The 16,031-nt window shown below is 39.4% G+C and overlaps 1 protein-coding gene across 10 annotated transcripts in view; it reads right to left on the minus strand.

Annotated features, from left to right (window-relative positions):
• The window catches only part of TACC2 (transforming acidic coiled-coil containing protein 2), a 125,947-nt gene extending 113,169 nt beyond the window's left edge, over positions 1 to 12,778 (minus strand). For 8 of the 10 annotated variants that reach the window (XM_085064679.1, XM_085064677.1, XM_085064674.1 and 5 more), the window contains exons 1-2: positions 12,630 to 12,778; positions 3,473 to 3,604 (exon numbers count right to left, since the gene is read on the minus strand). The gene's annotated coding sequence lies outside the window, so the exon portion shown is untranslated. Of the gene's footprint in view, positions 1 to 1,506; positions 2,371 to 3,472; positions 3,605 to 12,629 lie in introns of those variants that run through there. The other 2 variants (XM_085064670.1, XM_085064675.1) reach the window with 2 other exon arrangements.
• Between the last annotated feature and the right edge of the window lie 3,253 nt (positions 12,779 to 16,031).

Raw genomic sequence — 16,031 nt, forward strand, 5'->3', positions numbered from 1 at the left:
GATCCAGCAGTGCTTGAACTTGCTCCTGTTGAAATCACTGGGGCCAGGATTGCACTTCCAGTGATTAATTAGCAACGGGAGGTTTTATCTGCTGAGGTTGCTGCCAAATCCTCTCCTGTTTTAAAACAGTCCTGAGCTCTGCTGAAGAGTGGATATAACATTTTCTAAATCACTGTTCCCTGAGTATGAAGTAATCCATCATGGAGAAATGTACACAAGTCTTTCCAGGCTCAGCCCAGTGAAATGTTCCATGATAACAGATTAAGATTAAAATGTTTTAAGTCTGTATTGGTATAATAAAACATTCTCACACTGCTAGAGCTGCTGACTGAGGTTTAAATGCACAGGAGGGAAAGAATAACTTCACTACAGCAATGTGCTTCCCTCAACAGCCAGAACAATTCCCTCAGAGGGAATATAGTGGCATTTCTGTCCCCTTCACCTGCCGAGTTTTTCTCTTCCCAAAGCTTTTTCTGGTCCCACAGACATCATGTGAAAACACCTGGACATGTAGAGCTCTCTAAACTGTCCTCTCACAAGCACTTGCAGTAATAACATAAACTGAGGAATGAATGAAACTCTCCCAAATCCCATGGAGTTGTTTAGTTAATTGGGGTGGGGTCTTGTAAATAATTGTGCAAAATGCAAATTTTGCTTATCAAGTTCTTAAATAGATTAGCCAGTGTAGGTCATAATGCTGTCCTATTTATTTTAGAGTAAATTCACTCCTGTGCATAATATATTCTCAATATTTCTGCACAGCTCAACCATACTGACTGTTAAGGACAGCAACTGCTACCAGAGGCCAAAGTTCTAATATTGAGTTGAAAGATAATAATACTTTATTTACAGTTTTTTATTAAAATGCACAGGAATCAAAGTAGAAAATGACAAGAGCACAGCAGAAGTGCCAGCTGTCCAAAATCTCCACTAACACATCATATCATATTGTCTACCCACTCTTTTTGTTCCCTAGAGCATGAAATTCCACAATTTTCACACAATTCTCACATTACCATCTGCTTAATAATGTAGATAGATGTCATAAATAGGAAATAAAGACATTACAGATTCTCCAATAATGAAACAAGCGATAATAATAATAAAGTGTGAATTACATTGCCGAGTGCTAAGATAATTTTTTAGATTACAGTGTCACTGCAATCCTTTTTACATACATTATTTCTAAATCATTCAATGCATTCAACAAGCTTTACTTGGGTTGCAAACTACAGGTGCTTTATCATACTTATAGAATTTCAAATAAACATTAAAAACATGCAAAAATCCCACCATTAAATAAACATAACCAAAAGATACTCTTCATCTGCACCTTTCCATAGTATCTTTCACAATTTCCATGTCATTATTGAAACGATTTGAACACTACATATCTCAAAAGCAGCTCACTGGTACCAAATTGCTCTGTTCAGCCTGCAGAGACTTTTGAGCTGAAAAACTGCTTTTCCTGAAAGCAAACCAGAGGTTGTTTAATGTTGCACTTACATTCCAGATCTATCTGGCACCTTGGGATTCACTGATGCTTTTAGAACGTGTCTTCAAACCATTCCTTCCATCTTCACCTCACCAGTTTTCACCTGATTTTCCTCCTCCTTCTCCTCAGACTCATGAAATGTAGGCTTTCTCTGCGGGACCCACCTTCATAACCTGCTCAACAACCAGCTTGCCTCCACCCCAGGCAAGAAAGAAAACAAGTTACACCTCCTCAGCCCGGCCTCCCCCTGCTCCTGCCAGGCTCTCTGCGTGCCAGAAATCCAGTTCTGATGTTTTTTCACAAAAGCAACCCCAGAGAACATCGATTTCAGGTCAAACGTATTTCACTTCTAGTGTTTCTTGGCTCGTGGTATGAGCAGTGCCTCTTGCACTGCAAAAAGTGTTCAGTGAAACTCTGTCAGTAATACATTGGAGTTATGCTTGTGCTGTTTTCAAGGCAAAATCAGTATTGAGGAGAATATTTATTCTGCATTTTGTTTTCAGGTTTGTTTATGTGTTTAAGCTCATCTTTCATTTTCTTTCATATTACCCTTGAAAGCTGTCAGAAATACCTGCCAGCAAATGTTGATGTGCCTGTTCAGGTTATGGTGAAATCATTTCCCATTTAATCATCTTGAAGGGTGGAGACGTGACAAAAACCCTTTGAAATGTGATGTTGCAAGAAGTACTGGTTTATGGGCGAGCTAATTGTTATTATTAACTCTGATTGTCCATTCCAGCCATGCTTCCTCAAAGGGGAGCTCAGAAACACAGCTGGTAACCAAAGGCAGAGTATTTAGCATTAGTGGCAACTCCGAGGGATTAATGAGTTTCTGTAAACACCAGTGGTGCTTTTTGGTGCCACAAACCAAAGGAATGGTTCACTGTGGGTTTATTGCACCTCCAAGAGTGTGAGGTAGCATTACTGAATCCAAAAGCATGGAAAAGTCATTCCTGACATGGATGAAAGGTAAGATTTCATAGGGCAGCAATAGGCTGTCTGCTGAGTTTTGTTCCACAAAGGTTTGGTCCACAAACTCCTGGCTTGGAAACATGAAGCCTGTGAAGAGCTGGAATGCACAGTTGCAAGATCAAGGGCTACATGAGTAGCCCTGCCTCTTAAATCTTCCTTTTTTTAATGAAGTTGGTGATCCAGCACTCTCTGGTCTCCCCAGCCCAATTTAGAATCCAGCCAATCTGAAGCTCATCAATTCAAAATTTCAGTGTGTTCTTCCTTAGAAAACAAACCAGGGGCATTGCACAGTTGATTGTCTTATAGACAACAAATCACACAATGGTTTTTGTTTAGGCTCTCTGCCATGAAATTAAGAGCAGGGATCCTGTGGGAGCCCAGGAAAACACAAGCCTGATAATACATCCTCACTTCTACTAGCTGCATTATTTCCTCAGAAAAACAAACTGAACTCACATTTGGTGCTATTCCATTTGTAAGCTAAGTCCAGAAAATGCCACAAAGTGAAAGTGAAGAAGCTGCCTTGCAAAACAATTGTCTGGCAGAAACTTTGGGGGAAACGACCTTCAGCAATGAGCAGATGATGATTTCTGATTGTGTGTTTTTATCAGCACACATGCAAAGGAGAATCCCTCTGTTTGGCTAAGTTGTGTGAGGTTTGCAAAGCCACACAGGGAACTCCTGCGCTGGTGGCAGAACCATGAGCCCTGTGACATGAGGACAGTGACACGTGGCCATCCTGTGCTCTGCCCTCTAGACCTCCAAGGACCCTGACTGACAACACTGCATTGTACCCTTGGGTCTGAATTCAGATTCACTAATTCACTCCTACCCAGCTATCCCAAGCAGTGCCTATTCACTGCAAGCTCTTCCCACCTCTGCAGATGCTGATCTTCTGCTCTGTTGCAGTGTGAAGTGTAAACCACCAGCTCTGAGGGAATTCCACATCCCCTGATTATTTATTCTCTTTGATTTTAGGATAGAACTGGTGGGAGAAGTACTCACATCAGGCTGCTTTACGGTTGTTTGCTGGAATTTCCCCTGTGGCTCCTCATCCACTCTTCCTGCTCATCCAGGGAGAGATTGTCTTCTCTTGATCAAAACAGGATTTAACCCAGGAGCACTGGAAGACTCAAACTAGGGGAAAAGACAGCTCAGACTTAAAGGTAAGCTATGTAGTGGGTTAGTAAGTTAGGTATTTAAGCAAGATCCAAATAATTTGTCATGAGTGATCAAATTTAATCCCAGTATTATATACAGTATTTGGTACACTTTCCAACCACACACTACACAGATTTGTTAGCTTCTTGTATATGGAAGACATGAGACCTTAGGTATTTATGTAAGACAATTTAGTTGTCTTAGAGGTAATTTTACTTTATAGTATAAATACTGCCAAAACAAGACAAAATGTTTTATGTTCCTTACTTTCACATGATTGATACTACATATAAAGCACTGCAAAGTTCTGCTGAAGCACTGAGCATATTATTACACACCATAGGAAAGAGAAGAAAGGGGACGTGGTGCTCAGAATTTTACTCTTCTCCTATCTTGATGTAATAATGCAAAACCATCCTTAATTTCTGCATATTCCAACAATATCACAGAGATCTGCAAGAATGACTGACCTGTGTCAGTCCTCCAGCCCTTGCTTTCTCACAAGCTCTAGAAGAGCAAACATCAAGATCTAGGGGAGAAACTCTAACCCATCATGAGAATTAATAAACAAGGAATGATTTTCAAGTGCACAACTTGATGGGGAAGACGTTGCTTAGTAACATCAGCAGCTGGAACTGCTGTGAAGCCGTGATGTCGCTTGGCAACGGGAAGCTGAGCTCGATTTTTGGGAGAGTTGTGAAATAGTATTTTCATGCCCTTCCCCCACAAAATCCAGAAATTGCCCATGGGGATTATAGCACTGAGCCCAAGTAGGACTGGGATTTAGAGGACAGTGAATGAAGCAGACCTTTGATGCTGTCCAGCCTGGGCTGATTTGCTCCACTTAATGTACAAGTGTGAAAGAAAAGAAATGGGGATGCTGAGTACTTGCCACTAAAGGAGTAAAGCATGTTTTAGGTTATGAAAGTTAAAAATTATTCTTCCCATTTCTGGCTAATTTTCCATCAGGATGACAACCCGGCCTGGAAAAATCCAATTGATGACACATTTCCATTGTTTCTCATCAGCCCCATGTGGCACTTCAGGGCACTCCTGCATCCTTCAGATGTTTAAGATATGTTTTATAGCACAAAAAGTGCAGAAGAAGACACATATTTCTTTGGAGATTAATGGATTTGCCCAAGGTTAAAAAGCCTACCAAGTGGCAGAACCAGGATGTCACTAGTTCTGGCTTTCTCAGCGTGCTCCAGTTACCAGACTAGGCTGGAATTTGAGTTAATGTCATTGGAACCTCCATCAGGAGGTGCCTTTCCTAAAGAAACATGGGGGTGATAATTAGTTTTATTTTACCTTCTATCCAGTGATATTTTCCCAGCTGAAAAAAGAAAGCCTGTCATTTCAGCTCTCAACAGAATGTTCCCAATACTATATAGTTTCAAGAAATAATAAATAAAAGTGGTTATGGAAATCTTAGGTGTGATTCTGTCATATCCTGCTTGTCCCTTGCCTCTCTGGAAGACATGGGTCTCAGATAAATTTTGTGTTTTACCTGCCAGTCCCATGAGGATGCCATGGCCACCTCAGGGTGCCTAAATGGGTGCTCAATGCCTCCATCTGTGGATCTCAATAATCTTTCTTGTGCATTGAGCATTAATGTTTTCAGGTCACATACATTCCCCTCTGCTGCACTGGTTGCAGATGTCAAAGCACTGCAGAAGGCCTAGTCCTTAAAAGTGATGCCAAAAGAATTTAACAGAATATATATGATCCAAATAATAATATCCAAGTACTGGAACATTTCTCTTTCCAAGCCACATTTCTGCCAGCAGTTTTTCACCAGATTCCATATGCGGCACTTCAGGCAGGGGGAAGGCTGTGGATTCAGACAAAACACAGAGCTCTGTGCAATGCCACTGACTCTCTCCATGTCCACATGCACTATCCAACTATGGAGAGCTGCACAGAGATTCCTATTTAAGTTCTGAAGACCACAAATGGCTAATGGGGCTCAGGAGCTATAGGGGAGGCTCACCTGCACAGCTCAGCTGGTCAATCTGTGCCTATTGTTGTGCAGGGACTGCAAATTATTCCCTTATTATTACTCAGCCTTATAAACAGCTGGTTATGACTGATGCACAATATCTCCCCCATACTTGTATTATGAGACATATATGACTGTATAATTCAGGTCATAGCCAACCTGACAGGAGCTTACATGTGTTTTCACACTCCAAATGCACTCACTCAAAGTGAGGAATTCCTGTTCCTAAATCTCACAGCTGAGGCAGGAAGAACATAACCCTGACTTGGGGCAGATTCTGGAAGCACTGGTGGCAGGTCTGATGTGAAGGGTGGATTTTCAGGATCTGCTCTCTGCTCCTCCAGCTGGGCTGCCTGCTGTGGTGCCCAGTCTCAGCACTGGGAATGGGGAAACATGACTCAGGGAGACAAAAATCCATTTCATGTGAGGCAGAGGAGGAAACATAAGCAAGGTAGGGATCAGTTGGCTTAACATGTCTGGAGGCACAGGGAGGGCCTGGGAAGATGAATTATTTCTTGCCTCTTTTCAAGTTCTTCCTCCTTCAAACTACTTTTCCTGCTTTCCCCTCTGAGTTTGCCTATTTCTTCTGTTCACACATTCCCTTTTTTCTCCCCCCTTTATCCAAGGGACTCTGTGGAAATACAAGGGAGAGCAAAGAGCTGCCCCCAGGTCTGATTTTCTGTGAGCTGATGGGAATGGCAGGGAAGAGGCAGATCTGAAGCTGCTCAGGGGAGAAAGGATTCCCTCCTGCTTGTTGTGCTTTAGCTGTGGGGTCTGAACCAGCTGTCAGCAGCTGTCTCTCCCTAATTGTGAATGGCAGCAGTGTTTAATCTCCCCCTTTCCTGGCCTGAGGTGTGTGTTGACATGTCAGAGTTGGCAGGTTGCAGCTGCTTTCTGGGCTTTGTGCTCACACACCCTCCATGCCCACACAAATATCCCAGGAGAGGAGGACTTGTTCTCAGGCTTCTGGAAAGCCTCCAGCACTCAGAGACTCTCCTTGGGCTGAGGGGAGGATGTTTATTGGTTTTTTCTGCTGACAAGTACATAACCATGTGCCACACAGTCACACACAAACATACACACGAATATATTACATATTACATAGATATAAATGCAGATATCCTATACAGATTATATCCTTCATCCTCACTTTGAGGCCTTTTAGCCTGAAGCTGTTTCTCATAATTTCATGATAGCTGTTTGATCAACGGGTGAGAATAAATTAGATTATAAACTCAGCTACTGTATATTGAGCAGTGATCAATACTCTCACTCCAGAAATGCTGGTTTTTATCAGCAGTGAGAGCAGGCTGTGAAAATAAATCTCTCAGGAGACCTGCACATCAAGACAACTTGTTAATGGCCAGACAGGGGTTAGATTTCAGATTCTAGTCCAAGCAAGTGTATTAGGTTTTTGCAGGACTAACTCTGGGAACTGAGTCACTGACCTCTGAAACTGTAGTCAAGACAGTGCTCAGAAAGGCATGAATCCTTGTTTACAAAGAATCCCGAGGTGGGTTGAAAAAACATTTACTTTGAGATTAAATTTGTTGAGTTTCTTCAGTCTTCTGCACCTTGCAAATAGTTAGATTAAGCAAGCACAACACTTACATGTACTGTAAGCATTTAGCTGGATTACTTGTGCAAGTTCCTCACTGATTCACAAAGCAGGAGAATGCTGCTGACATTTTAAAAAAGCAGAAATTGAGGCACAGGGGAGTTGAGTGATCAGCCTGTTAATATGTTGTGTTATCCTGGGCTAAGAAAAAAACTAGGCAGAATAACAATTCAGAATGAAGGTGATCACTGGTTTGATTTGGCATTGCTGTTCTAAAAGAAAAGGTTGTATTTCACATGGAATATTAGTGGATTATGGACTTTTCTAAGCATGTTACACTGATGTAGCCCTGCACAAAAAGACTCCAACACATTTCAAGGCTAATCAGGACCAAAATGCTTCCTCAGGCTTATTTGTAAGGTCAGACAAGAACAGTTTTGTGCAGAGTAACCTCACAAATGTATCCTCAAATATATAATCAATTTTAAAAAACAAACAATAGTAAGACTAAAATAATACTAAAATAATTTTTATGTGCTTTTTTCCCAAAGGATAATAATGGCATACTAATGAGAATGCTTCTTTACTGACATCACCATAGTTTCATACTTGTTGCAATTTTTAAAACTAATGTAATGAATGAATGTTTACCCTGAATGTAAATGATAAACCTATTTTCTCCCTGATTCCTTTGATTCAACTAAGCAGGATGGGAAAACAAGACTGAGAGCAGTCAGTTAAAGCCAGTCCTCTGGGTATTTATGATGATAAGGCAACAACAAGTGGTGCCTAAACTGCATTATCCCCTGTGCACTGGGTTTGATGTTTGCCTTTGTGGCAGTGGCTTTTTTAGAAGATGACCTAATGCTGAGCTGGTGGGAAGTGGTCCTGGTGATCCCTGGTGGTTGGTGGAGATAAAGTTCCCTAAGCTGCTCACTGTTGTTACAGATGGCACAACTCTTCATCCTCCTGACAGACCTAAACCTAATCAGCTTCACCTAATGACAGATTTAAACTCTTAGAACTTATTGCCTTCTCCAGCTGGGTTTACACTATTTATATTCATGTTCTCATTTTCCACTAATATGAACAATATCCAGTTTCAGAAGTTCACTCTTAATTTACAGATGTATTTTTTCATTGGCATTTCATCATCGTTAAGGAATATGTTAGTTGCAGGCTTTACTGTACTTTAATTCAATCTCAGTTTTGATTTGAAGAAGGTTCCCTGGAGACCAGGCTCACAAAATAGTTAGATATAATTATGCACTACACTGCATAATTATTTACATATTAAAGCAGGGATTGTAACACTGAATATGTTAAAATTTATACTTTAAACAGGAAATCATGAGACATTGTATGGAACCAAGTACCAGTCACTAGTAACAAAAAGTGGATATTAACTATATTTCAGGTCAGTGGAATGAGCACAAAATAAAGACTACAATTGTTTGTTCAGTTTACAGCTCATGTGGATAAAGTTTCTTCTTTTTCCAAATATGAATCTTTTCTTCTTGTATGAGCAAACTCTTAAAGATTACTTGCTGAACCCCTGTGCATCTAGAAAGGAGTAATATTCTCTGAAAAGTGTGATAGGTTGACTCAAACATCCTTAAACTTCAGATGTAAGAACAGAACTTGCCACAAAATGCTCATAGGAGACTGTAGGATATATTAGTGCAAAAGGCTTAAGCATAATTTCAAAAAAAAAAAATTTTGAAAAGATTCTTTTTACCAGGAGAAATGGTTTCATAGTGCCACGATTGAAATCTTGATTTTGGGCTGGTGAGTCTTCATGCAGGAAGTAAATATTGCATTTAGGACAATTAAGAAGTCTTTAAGCTCGTTTATCAGAATGCAAGAATATTTCCATGGTCAGTGCTCCTGACACACTTCAGCCCTTGGTGTGAGCATTGCATGATTTAAGAGTCTCCCAAAGAAACTCAATCCCCCACACACTTTATCTAGACCATGAATTTAAACCTCCTGCCCCCTTGGATCAAGCAGAGATTTTCATATGGGTTCAATAAAACTGTGCAATGCTCCAGATTTGTGGGTAAAAATCAGGTCTTTCTCATCAAGAAAGTGGTTAAGTGTAATTTTCAGCTCACGGTTGCAAGTTGCATGGAAACTGTGAGTAACAGGCAGTGTAAAAAGTAGGCATCTTATTCCAACAGATAATAATAATTATAGTTTCAATGGTATCAATATGCTGTAGATATAAACCACAGACACATATACAGAAATATATATATTATATATATATATATAAAAAATATGAGGCAATAGCTCACATCACACTGGCATTAGAACTGACAGCTTTTAGAATGGAGCACACACAGCCCCCTGAAGAGCAGGAGAATTCATGCTAAAACCAAAACAGAGCACCTTAAAAACTAGGCAGATAAGGTCAAAACCTGCACATTTATTAAGCTGTGCTGTAAAAACTGGGATTTTGATACTTATAAACAGCTTCTTAGTACTTTTCCCCACCTTCCCTTCCTGCAGCAATTGTTGTGTTTCTGGCTTCAGCCAGGAGTTGCTCATGATGTCTGTTTGCCAACATCAAAAATTGTTTTGTGCTTCAGAAGATTCAGAAGGATCCTCTCTGACTCTTTTGGAGGGTTTGTGAAAATCTGAGAGGAACCTTCAGTGCACAGAAATGGCGCTGTTTGGCTGACACTTCACAGAACATAGAAAGCAGGGTGGAGGAAGAAATCCTTCTTTGTTTTAGTGTCTCCCCAAAATGGTTATATTTTTTTTACAGGTCTGATGGAGGAAACACGTTTTGGGAGCGTGACAAATTTTGTTAAATCATATTTACCAAAGAACTCCTTTGGAAGTATCTGCTATTTTGTCTAATTTGGTCAATTTCTCAGGCAGATATATTCTGCAGAAACATCTATAGTGTTGGTTCACTGATAAAGTTTTCTGGTTTATTTGACTGTTTCTAGGGAGATTATCTCATCATCCTGCTTTCCTACTCACAATTATACTGTTCTTGTTCCCTTCTAAAATATTCCTGCAGAAAGTATGGCAGCTGTTCATATCAAAACAAAAATATTAGCACCATATGAATCACATTATGTTTTGGTAGCAAGAAAAACTGTTGTCACCCAGTCAGGTTGCCATGAACCAGCAAATCTTTTCTGATTACTTATACTCAGAAAAGCAGATTTCATGTAGGAAATAAAATAAATCATCCTTACCTTTTATTTATGCACAGACCCATTAAAGTCCTACAAAACTGCCTGCAGCACACTACTGTTTACACATAAAGCAAATAAATAGAAATATCTGAATCCATTTGCACAGAATCAGAGCTGGCTGAAGCTTGGGTTTGACCAAGAATAAAGAGTGCTGGCTGGATCTTATGCTTGCTGGGAAACCAGGGAAGTAAATGAGTCTGTCAAGTCCTAACTAGCATTTAATGACAAATTTAATTTGGCAAGAATATATAGTTCAGTATTTTGTCAAGCTTGCTGAGGCTTGTATATTCTGTATATGGATCTTGACCAACTGCTGTATTTTCATAGGATCCTGCATTAAAGAGCTTCCAATGAAAGCATACAAAACGTAAATCAATTTGTTTCACCATGGGATTTTTAGAACACAGTACTTAAAAAGGATTATGTCAAGAAAAATACAAACTATAATCTCTGATGGCTCTACTCTTATCCTGGCTGTCAGCAGTGCAGCTCTTCAAACCATCAGTTTCTGCAATTAAATGTGGAATCAATTAACGGCACTTAAGCCATTCATTTAGCTTTAAGCCTAGATCACAGAAATAGGGTGAAGTGTTACACTTTTCAGACTTGTTATAGACTTGACTGATAAAATAATCAGCTACAATATAACTCAGATCAGCTTAGATTGGCTTTTCCCCAGACTAGGTTGCTTCCCACAGGTTGTCAAAATGCTTAATGCAAAACACTAACTAGATAATTCAGGAGCACATGCAAAGTGTCTACTGATCTCCTCAGGCCAGGATATCTGAGCTGTCATTGTCACAGGACTCTGCCTTGGAGATGGAAAAATGACTGGAGGTGATGCAGATGCAGATGGAGATGCAGATGTCAGGTTACTTTAAGCCAATGAGGATTAGATCATCCACCCGTAGGCCCATCTGACTTTTCTGGTCAATTACCAGCACTTTTTCCTGTCCAAAATTGTAATAAAATAAGATTTATAGATTCTATGTGTTAGCACTTAATTAATCTTTGAATCTATAATGAAAATGTTGTAACATGAAAGGATGGAATTTTTTTTAACTGTATGTATAACAGGTTTCTAACCTGTTTTTGGACTGTGTAAAGTGAAAAAAATCTACTCCTAGGTAATGTGCAGCTTGATCCTGAACAGCTGAATCACATGGAGAACATTCAAGCTATAAACACTCTAATTTTTGTATAAGATCAGATTTTGTATGAAATATCTGATTTGTAATACAGATAGAAGCATGCCTGCCATTGTCATCCTGTCTGTCAATAATATTGTTAGTTTCAGCATGAAGATAAAGCTATTTTTTTTAAAGTTGGAAAACAGTTCCCAAAACATTGTGATAACATAAACCCTGTCCAATAACAAAATCCAGAAATAACTGAAGTGGCCATGACTGACATGTTGACAATTGATTTCAATAGAATGGCATGAATGTTGGAAACATTAACATAATCAAATTTTTGCTAATCTTATTTTGATCTAATCAGTTCTCCTAGTGGGTAAGACTAGAAGTGACTTCAACCTGAAGATCTGTAAGTTTTGGGTCACCAGAGGCAATATTGTACCTACAGCTGCTCAGAGTTGTGTTTTCCAGCCTGAAGCAAACTTTGCTGTGCATGAAAGGACAAAACATCATAGACAGTTCCCACTTCAGAACATCATCAAACATCTGCAGAATCTGTCTAGTGAGCAGCCAGCTCATTTCACCCCTGAAATTCTGCATGAGAAACACACATTCTTGTTGTTACATGGCAACTTAAAAACAATAAGCAATCCTTTCTGACACAAACCCTTAGAACTGTTTCTGCTAGGAAAAAAAAAATTAAAACGGTGGAAGAGAGCCACATTTAACAACTCCAGCATTTGCAAATAGTTATGACAGTCTGTAATGTTGTAACTTGTTTTTAAAACAGCTATTTTAGGACATGCACATTTAATGATCAGTCTCTTGGTCTTAGAGAGATACTGACTAAACAAGACATCATCCTGTAGACATACTATATAGGGTATGGGGATTGTAAAACAAGTTATACAAGAGAGCATGAAACTATAGAACCTCAAAGGAGACACTCTTTTTTTTTCTGGTACAGAGCAAAAAAAATTCTTTTACTTGTCAGACACTCCCTTTGCCTTTTTGTAATGTCTAAAACATAATTAGCAAACTGTTCTGAGTCTAGACATTTTTAAATTTAAAGAACTAATAAAAAATTACTTACCCAATTTTCCTCTAGACTACAAATGAAAATGCACCACTCTGTCCCTGATTTTTATAACCTTCTGCACTCCTTCCCTCCTAGCTGGTGTGTGGATCCCCTTTCTCCCTGGATCACATGAAAGTGTTCTATTAATGTGAATTGGCTGATGTTTGAGAACACTATGCTGGGGAGCTATGAAGTGTAAGGAATCTGACCCAGGGAGCTGTGGGGCTATGACACATCAGTTCTTCACAGGAATTCTCAGTTGCTGGATGGGAATGACACGGGACAGGTCCTGTGCAGCACGTTGCCACTGTCACTGTTGTTGTTGGGATATGGATTGCTGAAGGCAGGGAGACAAGTTCCATGTGAAACCAATGTAACTGGAATTTTACCCTCTGGCTTTCCACTCCAGGGCTGGAACTACCAAGTGTCAGGCTGTCCCTTTCACCTGACCTCGCAGGCAAAGGTTGGGAAAATGGATCAATTTAGCACGTGACAAATGTAAATAACAACAGCACTGCTGAAAGTGACAGCTGCCTTAAGAAAAACACTGCAAGCCAGCACTGCTCTGTGTATTTCCTAAGGAATGCCTTGCTGGAGCTCAGAATAAACATTCAAAGCCTAGGAATGCTAGTAGATTACCTGGCAGGATGGAGAGAAGGAAAAAGAAGTCTTCTGCCTCTGTTCCATTCTTCATCCCTTTGCCTGTGTTCAGTTTTCTCTTGCCAACGTGGGCAGGAAAGAGGGAATTTTTCTCTTCCCACATGGGGTAAGATGGAGCTTTCAGCCCACTGGTTTGAATGGAGGGGTTGAAGTCAGAGTGTTACATGTGTGAGGGAATAAATTACATATTTATATTACACATCTCAGGGAATAAACCCAGTTGTCTCAACCATAAACCCTCAAAGCACGTGTCACTGCAATAGGAAACTTGCACCAATCACAGAAGTTTCTTTTATGCAGAGCATGTTTTCAGTTACGTGGTGCTTTTGGAAAATCCTCCCTTGGAATACACTGTTTCAGAAGGGAAAAAAATATTTTTTTCATAATAGGTTGTGAGTTACAGGCCTTTAAACACATAAATGTAAATACATTCATATCAGCACAAGACATAAAGAAGTGATTGCATAAAGAAGTGATAGGATTAAACCTATCACAGAAATGCTTAGGTTTAAGTCAGTTGTTTGCATGGTGTTGGCAATGTCTAAAAGGGGACAATTTCCAGAGATTGCTATAAAAAATAGCGAATTTATGAATTGTCTGTGAATACAGAAATTATTGGCATATTAAAATTTTTATGTCCAAAAACTTGCCATGCAGTTATGCAAAATATGGGCAAAAATCTTTAAAACACTAATTGGCTTTTTGCTTTTGCAAAAATCTGACATTGTTCCGCATTTGCTTTTAATTTGTTTGTTCCTCCATTCAATATGTGCTGGACAGACCACCAAGGCTGCAGCTGTGGGGCAATTCTCCACTCTGAGGCATCATTGATACGTGTATATATTTTCTGCTCCTTCTTGCAAAAGTATTTTATTTTATTTTAATTTTTTAATTTTTTAATTTTTTTTTTCTCAATTGCTGTTTGATTGTAGGGAAAAAGTGGAAGGTTTTCAGCATTTTGATCTCCAGCAGCATGACTTCCACACATTGTTGTTGTAGTAACCTGATGTCAGTCTTTCACTCAATTAAACGTTCCAAGACCTTAAAAATTAAGAGTTTCTGCTGCCAAACAGGGTTTGATCTTGCCAGGATTTTTTCCTTGACATCCCACCAAATTGGGCCCCAGCTTTTTTCACGGTTCTGTTACTAATAGTTCTTTCATATTCCTTGAAAAATACCTTCTCAGACTGGCACAACAGATCCTGTGATGTGCTGGGCTGTAACCTGATCCACACTGCTGAGGGAATATCTGCTGCCAGATTTTCACCTCCCACAGGATTAGCTGTAAATACAGAAATAAAAGCTGCTGCAAGAACCAAGTATACAAATTCACATTTGTATGTTGCTAAAACAAATTTTTAAAGTTAGCTACATGCACTAAAAGAGTTTCTCCTCATCTGTGTTTGCTAGCAGAGCTGGCAGCTGAATGCCAAGTATCTCAGATGTTTTATTTCTGATGTTTTCAATTAGCTCAGGCCCCGTTTCAGATCACTAGGATTAACTTTATATCAGGAACAGCCAGCACTGGGCAACAAGTCCTGTATTGCCATGCTTTTAGACAACTAATTTCTTGCTTTATCTTTTCATCCAGAACAGTAGCATTTATTTTGGTGTATTCAAGGGAAAGGCAAAAGGTTTGTGCTTTAAAATCACAAGTAACACTCCTGGGCAGTGAGTAAACAGTCTCATTTAATGAAAAGTCTTTTTCCATGAATGCCTGGGAACATCTGCTAGCAAATCAGGGATATTCACATCAGGAGATCGATTTCCAGAACCGGACAAATGATTGGATTTGATAGTAAATGGAATAGTGGTAGATCCACATTTTAAGGACTCTAGCTGAGAGCACCAGCATGCTGGGCAACTCCCAAGCTCAGATGCACCATGAACCCCTCTGGAAATTCACCACCCAGCACCATAAAAAAACACATTATTGCTCTGTATTTGATGACAATGGAGATTAAGTTTTGCTTGCTGAAGTACAGTACCTGTATGATCATGGTATACACAAAGTGTACAACATTAGGAATTAAAAGTCAGTTGGAGATCCTCTGCTAAATGCCAGAAATTCTACATTCATTTCTGCACTCTGAGAGGAGCAAAAGAGGGAATGGTGAAATCTGCACAGAATGAAACTCTCCTAATAAATCTGAAATATTTATTTTATGATTCCTCTATGTGAGTTCTGTCGTTACTATGAGAATAAGGTTGTATGTATGCATGGATGAGAACTGAATGAACATCAGAAAAAACCAGTCTTGGTGAGTAAAGACAACTGGAAAATCTTGCAATCAACTGCACATAGGACATTTCTTCACTTTCCATTTTCACTTTTGACAGTAACAATTGACATAGATACATGATTATAGCCAGGAAAGCAGAGATCTGATCATCTGGACAAGCAGAACTCTCAAACTAAAAATGCAGGGCAACATCTGGCAATATTGCAGAATGTTTAGTTCCCATTAAACATAGTGAGATGACAGCAAAAAACTGTAACTCACATTTGCTAAGCCTGTATTCACATCCTGAACATTTTTTACCATGTGTTTGTGTACTGCAGTGTACAATGGGCCCCAGTCTTGTTTGGATCCTCTCTTGAGCCTTTCTGTGTCAGCATCCAAAAGTGAATTACTCACACTGAATTTGCAATGCAAATTTGACAGCACTCTGCTAGTCACACAAAGAATAGAAAATTGTTCAAGAGTTCAAATATAATTCATTAATGTTCTACTGAAGTATTACATATTTTAAACA

Source organism: Lichenostomus cassidix, chromosome 6, assembly GCF_008360975.1.
Source record: "Lichenostomus cassidix isolate B80296 chromosome 6, HeHo_3.0, whole genome shotgun sequence".
NCBI classification, from domain to species: domain Eukaryota; kingdom Metazoa; phylum Chordata; class Aves; order Passeriformes; family Meliphagidae; genus Lichenostomus; species Lichenostomus cassidix.